Source organism: Fringilla coelebs (assembly GCF_963513975.1).
Source record: "Fringilla coelebs genome assembly, chromosome: 11".
NCBI classification, from domain to species: Eukaryota; Metazoa; Chordata; class Aves; order Passeriformes; family Fringillidae; genus Fringilla; species Fringilla coelebs.
Genome location: NC_140037.1, coordinates 20,004,291 through 20,014,556, shown reverse-complemented (window position 1 = coordinate 20,014,556; position 10,266 = coordinate 20,004,291).

The following is a 10,266-nucleotide window of genomic DNA, read 5'->3' as shown; positions in this document are numbered from 1 at the left end:
CTTGGCCTCTTTCAAATGGCAGCCGGAGCCACCGTGACTTTTAATGAGATTTTATCAGAGGGAGGAAATGCAGGTAGATAAATGCCATGCACCTATTTTGGAGGTGATTAGAGGAGCAAACATCTGCAGGTGAAATTTAAAAGCGCTCACTATGTCAAAAAATAAAATCTGGCTAATTTGGGGGGAAATCGGCGCGGCTCTTCTTGGCACCAGCGGGGTTTTTGTGGCTGCATTTCAGATGAGCACGGGGCAGATTAATGTCTGCAGGATTTTCATCTCCTACCAGACAAAGTCGAGGCTTTGAGATAGTGCTGATTTGTGAGACTGCACGGAAAGTGCCTGACCCGGGGTGGCTCTGTGAAGCTGGGGATAGAACCTCCATCTCCAGGGCTCCCTCTCATCTCCTTTGCTCCCCTCGCCGTGATTATGGTTCTCCAAGGGCACCACGGGCAAAAGTTTCATAGCAGGCTGTCTATTAATATTTATGCAGCAATTCAGGAGGTAATGCATTGTTAAAATACAAGTTGGAAATGCACCAAATTTAATCACTTTTAGTACTAGAAATTATCTGTTTCTACGTCAGATAGAAGGCGGGTGGGGGGGGGGGTGGGGGCATCGTTATGATATTTTATTTTTTAACCAAGTTATTTGCCGGTTCTGACACAGCTTGAATTGGAGGGCAGTAAATGATCTCGTGCAGATAAAGTTTTTCTAAGGAATGCAGGAGATCTCTGTGAAATTTGATGTGAGGAGTTAAAAAATATTTAAAGTGAGCACTCAGTCAGTCAGGAGGCGCAGGGATCAGCCGTGCCACGTCAGCCAGGCCCTGTCTTCATGTGCTGGGTCTGGTGTGCACGGAGGCCACTGGGATTTGCCCTTTGCTTCCATGCAATTCCTCCTGCCTGCATGGAGAAAGAATATTTTTATCACTGATATCACTTCATTTTTGCAGCTGTCTGCTGGCATCAGGGTAGCAATATAAACTCTGTCAGAGAGCAAGCTCTGCCTTCCACAGGCTGGAAAATCCACAATTATTATTTAGAGTTAACCTCCTCAGAAAGTGGTCCTTGCTGAAACTGTTCAACCCCAAAAAGAATTGTTAGTTATTGCTATCTGAGGACCTCCTACAGCCTTCCCTTGGTCAAATAAAGCTTTTTTTTTGTTTTCAATAGGACTTTCTTTCTGAGACCAAGCTCCGAGCTTTCATGCAAGTAAGATAAATCCAGTGAAAGTAAAACATTAATTAAAATGTATTAAAAAAATAAAAAAAGAAAATGTAAGAGAAGAGCGTGGTGCTCAAATGGAGCACTTTTTTTTCAGGTCACTTGGCTTTCTGATGTCATTTCTGGCAGCTTCGTTAGCCTGGCTCCATCACGTTCTGCTCTGAACGATAACGTGATGGGAGATGATCAAAGTGAGAATGCAAAAGGCTCAGGACATTTAAAAAATGTTCTATTCTGGAAATTGTTCTAAAACTATAAACAGATTACATTAAAAATCTGTCTTACCCAACATGGTTGCTCATCATCCTTTTTTAGAAGGAGCTATTGAGAAGTTTGGGTAAACAGCCTTGAAGTCTTTATGATGGCAGGCTGGAAATTTCTCCGGAATTTTAGGCAACCCGAGCCTCTCTGAAATGGAATGTAACCCATTTCTGCTGCTAGGTGCCTTGTTTTAATCTTTACACTTAAAAGTGGCAAAGCATATGGGTCAGATCACCCACTCCTGCTAATGGACACAGTTCCCTTGGACTTGGGTGTCCAATTATGCCAGCTAAAGATCTGTCTGTTGCTGGGCTTTATTTCCTTATTTTTCTTGTCTTCCTGATCTCTGACCCTTTATCAAAGGAAAGCCGTCTATAATATGATAATAACACGAAATTCTGAGCTCTCTTTCTAACAATATACCCCAAAGAATTGTCAGGATGCTCACCTTTATGGGAAGAGCAGCTGATGAGCAGTTTCAGCCTCACAATTGTCTTTTCCTGGCACAGGGAGAAAGTTTGGTAGCTGTTCCAGGCCTTGTGGTGGGATATTAACCATTTCTGCATTTCCAATTGCTCTGTGGGCTGCATGGGTGAATAAACTCATTGGCAAGTGAACAAAATGACAGGAGGCCATTTTCCCTGTAGTGCTTGGGAAAGTGAGAAATTTGTGAGGATTTTAAGGGCTCCATCCTCTGGTGCTCTCAATGAGTGTGAGGATGTGGCTGAAGCAGGAGGCAGAAATCCACAGGCGCTGTAACACCTTGGGTATGGAACAGAGCTACGCGGGAGGATTTTGTTCTCCAGGCAGGATTTGACTTTCTGTTTTGATTTATGGGCTGAATATAAATGTGTGTTTTAAGGAGTCATTAGAGTTTGTGGTTTGTGGTTTGAAATATGCAGGTTTGTGTAGGAAAGGGTGCCTGGGCTCCTTGCACAGCCCAACTCACATCTTTATAGGAGAAAAAATGGCAGAGAACTGTGTGTAGGAAGAAAATCCTTCACCTCAGGCTCTTCACACCAAATAAGTGATGGGATGGTCAGGAATGGCATGATCCATGAGAAAGCAGGGAAGGAAAATAGGGAATATCTGTGCTGGGCCTCATTGTGAAACATCTATTCCAGGTGTAATTTTATCTAAATCAGTTTTGGTGGTGTCAATAGGGAAGTGCTTGAGAAGTGTTGGGGTCTGTAGGTGCAGATAAAGAAAGGCACAGCAGGAACATCCTAAATGCTGGGAGAGACACACCAGGACAGTCCCTTGATACCCACAGCGAGAGGTTTTGGCACCTGCCAGGCTCCCCTGTCCCCATCCTGCTGCAGCTGGAGCTCCTCTCCTTGGGTGGCAGCAGCACTTGCAGCTGGTGACCCTCGTTTGGTGCCCTTTGGCTCCAGCTCTTATCATTTGGGTAAATGCTGCTCTTGTTTACAATAATGGGAATCTGGAGCAGCCCCTCTGCCATTTCTCCAGCACAAATATTGCACTCAGGGTAATTCCCATCTCCTGCTTCATGCAGATGGAGCCTGGGAGGCGAGGGAGGCTCCTTCCCAACATCCCCACATCCTGCTCTGCGACTGTGCCAGCCCAGCCACACGATTAATCTGTGAGGATGGGGGAGCTGCCCTTGGTCTTTTGTCCCCCTCTCATGTGCAGCACTTCCCTTCCCAGCTCCAAACCCAGCCGTGGCTCAGGATCCCTGGATGCAGCCCCCAGTTTCTTCCCACACCTTGTGGATTGAGCCTGGAGAAAACGCTGCCCGGCCATGACAAACCGAGCGCTGGCTCTGTGATTTGTGTAAGCTCGAATTTTCCACTAATTCACTTATATATCCTCGATGGAAAACACAGCCCCAGGGCTGCTATAAACCATGCTGCTGGAGCCACAAAGGGCTGTCCTGCCAGCTGGGAGCCGCTGGAGCGTGCGGGGCCGGGGCAGGACTCAGACCCGGGGGATGCACTCGTCAGAGGGGCCGTGGTGTGGGAGCAGCTCCAGCCCTTCCTGGGGCTGCTCCAGCCCCGGCTCAGCCCGGTCAGTGCAGGACAGGCACAGCCAGAGCTGTGTCCTGGCCACCAGGCCGGCTCCGGTCGGTGCCCGCTGCCTCAACCCACCCCTGGTGCGGGCTGTTTGGTGGCAAACATCCTGGCTGGCTGTGCTCTGCTCTCCTGCAGCCTCCCTGCACCCCAGGGCTTTGTTTTGTGCCGTGGTGCAATTCCCCAGCATTAATTTTCTCTATAAGCCACCCATAGATAATTTGAGAGCGTTTTCTTTTGAGCACAGCAAGAGTGGCACATCGGCTGATTCCCCAAATGATTGCTTGTCTTGTGACAGAGAGCTGTTGACCTGCTCCTTTAATGTTACAAGTCTGCATCTAACTGCTCTCTTAATCCAACCTACTTCCTTCTTTTTAATGAAATTGTCCCTTTAGCCTTTTTCCTGGGCTGGCTTTTCAACACTAACATTAGAAACAGGCTGCTCAGTTCTTTCCTCTGCTAACATCTTGCCCAGAGCTAACTTGCAGCTTCACTCTGTCAGCTGTAAGATACAGATATACTGTTGTCTTAATTACTCATATTTCTCCTGCTGCTCATAATTCTGCTTGTTCCACCAAAGAGCTCTTCAGAGAGCTTTACCGCTTCCCTCTGCCTTTCTTTGGGGGTTTAAAGGTTGTCAGATATATAAACGATCCTTGTTGCAGAGCTTTGGTGGTGACAGTGTCCTTTGTGGAGAAGATTTAGGGGGATGGGAGGACTAAATACGATGGCTGCTTTTAGGCTCCATCTCTGAGGAAGGAGAGAACACACATCGTGCTACCTTGCATAACAGAGCACCGGGGAGGGTGTTTGGCAAATCCCTTCTCTAATGAACAGCCAGGCAGCTGTTTCTTCTGCAGCTTAAAGTGCAGATGCTGATTGTCAGGAGAAGGGTTTTCTTTATCCACCACTGATTATCCGTGGCTGTATCTGGCTGACTGCTATTCCTCTAAAAATGCTGTTGAAAGGGGACTGGACACTTAAAAAAAAAATCACTGCTGTGCCATAGGGAAGCTGTAGTCCTTTGTGGTTTCTGCTCTCTCTTTTATGATTATATACTACTGTTTCTGTTATCTCTATTAATTAATCTGTCTGCCACAGCAAGTATTGCATGTTGAGTGATGTAGAGCAGACCGACAACGTGATGTCCACAGTTTTTTGGAACAAGTTCTGTCACCTCTGTGAGCTCTCTAGTGAGTTAAACCTTTGGCCCAAGTCCTTCTCTCGTGGCTACTTTGGGTCCACTCTCCATTTTAGCAGCCCTCAGCTCCAAGGTAGTTGAGTGGCAGAGCAGATTTTAGTATTCAGCTGGTTGTCTCGGTTCAGCTGGCTGACAGGTTCAGGACGCAGTACTGTGAGTTTATTGTTAATTGAATAAATTAGGAGCCTGTCAAACTGCTGTGGTTGAGCCTGTTTCCCTCATACAACTTGTGCTGGTGGAGTGCCTGGAGGTGGGACTGTGCTTTCCATGAGTGGGGCTTAATCCCCTCGCTCCAGGTTTTGCTGTGGTTCTTTTATATATTATTTTATATATTTATATTTTTTTTCCAAAGAATTATCTGTGAAAATGCTGCACAAGAAATATTTGAACATCAGAGTGGTGAGAGGTGGTGACACCAAAGATAACACACAGGTTTCATCTGATCTAATAGCAGGAACAGGCAAATAAACACCAGGCTGCAGTAAGTCATGACCAAACTCTTGCAGTAGCACAGACGTGACTAAAGAATCTGTTAGAGGAAGCAAATGGAAACAGATGAGAGAAACTGCTGAGAGAAATTAGAAATAAAGAGTAATTGGGTTCTGTGTAGAGGAATAGCACGGGGAAAATAGCTCTTCAAGTCAGTACTCTGCTCTTGAAGAGCTGAAAGGGATCAGAGGAGTGGTCTGGGGCAAGTCAAGTTCCCAGCAAGGTCACAGCAGTGAGGACTCGAGGGAAATCCTGGCAAGTTGTCTCAGTTCAGTCCATGGCCTGTAGGAAACCCAGAGTCAGGGAGCACCATGTGGATAACACACCCTGCAGCCCCAGCCCCAGACAGGAGGACTGGTTAAAAGTGCAGGTTCCCTGAGGTTTGCCCCAGGAATGTGTTTGGTGCAGAGCAAACAGAGCCGCAGGCTGGGATGCTCAGGGTGGGCTCTGCCCGGGGCCAGGCTGCCCCAGCACCTCCCTGCTGGGCAGAGCAGGGCACCAGGGCTCCTCCAGAAGGACTCTGGGGCCACCACTGAGCCTGGCACTGCTGGAGGCTGCAGAGTGCTCGAGCTGAGCTGGTGTTTGGCTCTATTTACTCCAGGTTTGCTCTTGGAATCCCAGAGCTGCCTCCTGGAGCAGGCTGGAGGGCACAGGGCTGGGCGGGTTGGTGGCCGTGCAGCTGCTTTGGCAGCCTGGCCACTCTGGCTCTGGGCAGAGCCTCCCCTGCAGAGTGCTGGGCAAAGGCTCTGACCTGGTGCCTCAGCTCTCCAAATATAGGGATGTTTCCCCATGAACTCCTCTCTGCAAAGCCAAGGGCTGTTAAAAGAAGAAGGTCTCGTGACTGTGTGGTACTTGGATGCCATGGCAATGTAATTAGCTGCAGAGCAATCTTACTAAAAATGTCCTTGGTGGAGGAGAGGACGGGGTGGGAGAGGATGGATGTTAAAGGGGAGGAAGTTTCCAGACCTGTGGCTTCGCCACAGCTTGGCTGCTTCAGCCAAGTCCTTCAGCTCCAATGTGAATCCAGAGGTTCAGAGCACAATGTTTACTACAGTGTCCACGTGGGAGAGAAAGCAGCACAAACTCTTGGAGGTGTTAAGGGATTATATAACAGCTTCCCACCCCCAAGCATTTCCAAGCCTTTGGAAAATTTTATAAAGTATCTTAGGCTAAAAACCTTTTTGAGCTGCTGGATAACTTGAAGCAAACTTCAGAAAAGTATTCCCATTACTTTTCCCTCGTTCTCCTTTTTTTCTTTTCAATGTTATCTGTGGATCCAGGAACTCCCAGGCTGCCTAATCCAAAGGAGGCAGACAGGGGGTTCTGCATGGAGCTCGGAAAGCCTCGGTGCAGCAAAGCTGGGCTGCTGATTCCTTTATCTCTGTGACTCTGCCAAACCCTCAGAATTTGGCAACCTGGGTCTCTTTATATCCGTCAGGCCTTTTGTCTCCCCTCCCTCCCTCATGACCTCTGTGGCTGCATTTGCCAAAAGTTCCCTGTATTAGATATGAGGCTGTGTATCAGCATCCACAGGGCAGATGCTCCCAAGCTGCTGAAGTATTGAAGAATTCCAGAGTACTGGAATTGTGTGAGGCATTTGGAGTTCAACTTGAGCTCTGGTGAGCTGGAAGTTACTGTAGAGAGTCATTTCACCAAGTTCTGCTCTCAGCTGTGTCCTCTAGAGAGGAAGAAATCAGTTTCTATTGTTTATGTTTAATCCTATTGCTCATTTATATGAGCAATTATAGATTTTATTTTTGGGTTAAATGAAGACTGTAGTAATAAAAAGTAAGGTTTCACTGAGATATTTTTTAAAAATTAAGTGAGGTACTGCAGTGATGCAGTGGAGGGTGAGCTAGGATTTGGTGGCATTTTGGTGGATTTCTGCATTCAGACATTGTTCTCCTTTATTTGAATTTTCCTGCATGTTAGGACAAGGCACAGGCAGCCGTGGTTTCCATCCTGATGAATGGAACAGAGCTCAAGGAGTTGAGCTGAGATTGGCTTCCCCTGCAAGAAAAATTTCTCTCTGTCACCCGAATTATAATTTTAAAGCACGAAAAGCCTTCGTCAGGACAGCAGCATTTTACCTCCTTACATTTTACAACCTGATCTTTGCGGCGCTGAAAAAAAAAATCCCTGTTCCCTGAAGTTGTTCAGAGTTTGCTCTGGGTTGTAAAAGTCTGCAAGGTCACCTGGATTGCTGCACCCAGCAGGGTGTTCTCGAGGAGACAACCAGTGCTGTGATTTAATCCAAATCTGTTTAATCACATATAATCCACATAACTCACCCAGGATCCAGTTTCGGAGCTGTGCTGAAGGGAGGGAAATCTTGTGTTGTCACAAGTCCTGCTGACATCAGTGGGGTTTCTTATTGATGCAGGACTTAGTGCTGGCACATGCAATTACAGCAAAATTTGGGGTTTAGCATATTTGCAATTTACTGTATTTTTAGGAAGCTCTTGTTTGGAGGTGAGTGAGTAAATGAACTCTGGGCCACATCCAGCAAAATCTCAGACTGAAGAGAGTGCCAAGTGCCACTGAAAACCATACAATAATCTGAAATAATTTATGGTGTGATTAAAAAAAAACTGTAAAGGTTTGGTTTATATTTTTGTCTTAGAAATGTCACTTGCTACGAATGAAAAAAGATCCTGTGCTTCCCTCAAGGCATTCTGTGTTGGGTCAGAAATGTTTCAACAACAAAACCCATAGGATTTGTCAGCAGAAATAACACCCAGATGTTATTGTAGCATTGCTGGTTATGATTTTCATCTCCAAGATCCCAAAATCCACTCAGCCCCTGTTACTGGGATGTGCAAACAGGTCTGGGGGCTTGGAGCCCTACATCCCAAACCCTGCATCCCCAAACCTGCATCCCAAAATCTTCATACCAAAATCTGCATCCCAAAATCTGCATCCCCAAACCCTGCATCCCAAAATCTGCATCCCCAAACCTGCATCCCAAACCCTGCATCCCAAACCTGTATCCCAAACCCTGCATCCCAAAATCTGCATCCCCAACCCTGCATCCCAAAATCTGCATCCCCAACCCTGCATCCCCAACCCTGCATCCCCAAACCTGCATCCCAAAATCTGCATCCCCAACCCTGCATCCCAAACCTGCATCCCAAAATCTGCATCCCCAACCCTGCATCCCAAAATCTGCATCCCCAACCCTGCATCCCAAAACCTTTTCAGAGCCAGGGGAGCTGTAAACAGCTGAGCAATCCCAGTGAACAGAGCCCACACAACTGTGCAAAGTAATCCCCCAAAAAATGATGGAAAGGGCAAAAAGGAAACATCACACTTTCCAAACCACTGAGACCCCAGCCAAGCTTCAAGATAAATACTGAAATAAATAAATAAATAGTGCATGATCTGAGAGGCTGAATCTGTACCCATACCCACACTTTGTTGCTCATCCAGTGAAATAATAAATACAAGGTGAACTTTTTTCATCTTGCAAACTGTGTCACCTCTGATGCATTTCTGACATGACTATTTTTTTTTTCTCTGTGGCCATTTTGCAATTTTCTCTGGGTTTGTTTTGATTGTAAATAGGCACACACATTAGCTAAAGCCAGATAATTTTCTCCTGGCCAGCTTTGCCAGTAAATCACTGAGCTATGTAATTGGGTTTGTATAAAATTATGCACTGCAAACTTGGGAATAAGTAAAACAGAAACAAAAAGTTGATTTTTGCAAATAGTACAATTTTTTTACATTCAAAACTTCTGTTTGACTCCGTTTTTCTATTCCCTATCATGATAATTCTTTAAATTTTGAATGAGAATCCAGCTACAGAATAAATTCAAGCAGAACTGATAATAATTTCTGGTTTGGCTTGTAGGTGGAGTTGAATACAGTGGTTAACTACAAGCAATATGTTCTGAAGATGATGGTGTTCAGACAAATACCCAATTTGATTCTGATAAATTGGATGCAAGACTTTGACCAGCATGAGAAGAACAGGTGAGAACCCTTGAGACTGATGCAGAAATAATCACTATTTTGATGGTCAGGAAAAATATTGCTCCAGCAGCACAATAGATCTTCTATTAGAAACTCAAAATACTAATTACAATCTGCCTAAAGACTTATTATAAATGAAGTGGAGATGGAAACATGTTTATATTATGGGGAGGCTTATTTGCAGATAAGCAGGAAACCAGTCACACATCTTCACAAACATAATTTTAGCTGTTTTAATTAGCAGGTTTGCTTTGATTTAATTTAATTCAGCGATTCCTTCTATCTTTCCTGACACATGTGCAAATAAAATGGGCTGACCTGACTCCTGACAGGCCGTTTCCTTTTTCATTTCTGGAGTTGTTGTTGTTGATTCCGGCGGTGTTTGCGGTGCGGTGATGGGGTCAGCCCTTCCTCCCAGCGCGGCCGCAGATGGAGGGTGGGGATGACAACTCTGCCTCTGAGGGGGCTTTATCCCCCCCAGCTCTGCTGATTCCCGAGGTGCTGGGTGTCAAAGGCCAGCAGGAGTCCCAATAACCTCCAGTTTCCAATTCTGTTTAGGGTCGGAATGACAAAAAATAGAGTTTTCCTTGTGTAGTTGTGGTGAAAGTGAAGCGACCTTTTATTTGCTATAGAGCCAGACCCTGGAAAGAAACCCCACGTGTGCATCAGCTTTGGGTGGAAAAACAAGCTTTAAAGCTGTCAGAATTCATAGATTTAATGTTTGGAGATTTGGTGGGTTTATTTAAAAGTGAAAGTTGTTATTGACAGAATAAGAACACGCAGTCCAGGCTAAAATCACAACATTAATACGCTGACAAAACCCCAATCTGTGTTGACTTTGTTGAGCTTTTGTTGGTCTGAGGGCTTGGAAAGTATTTTTTCTTCTTTATGTCAGAAAAAACATTGTGAATACGCCAGGTGTTGTTCTCCCCTCCCTCTGCAGTCTCACGGCTCTATGATAGGTAATTAAAATAATCACTGAAATGTTTCAAAGCTACTGCAGCCTTTACTTGACTTTTAAAATTCCTATTTGAAGAAGAATGTTAAAATTAATTTGTATCTGGCTCAGCAAAGTGCTCTTTACTTG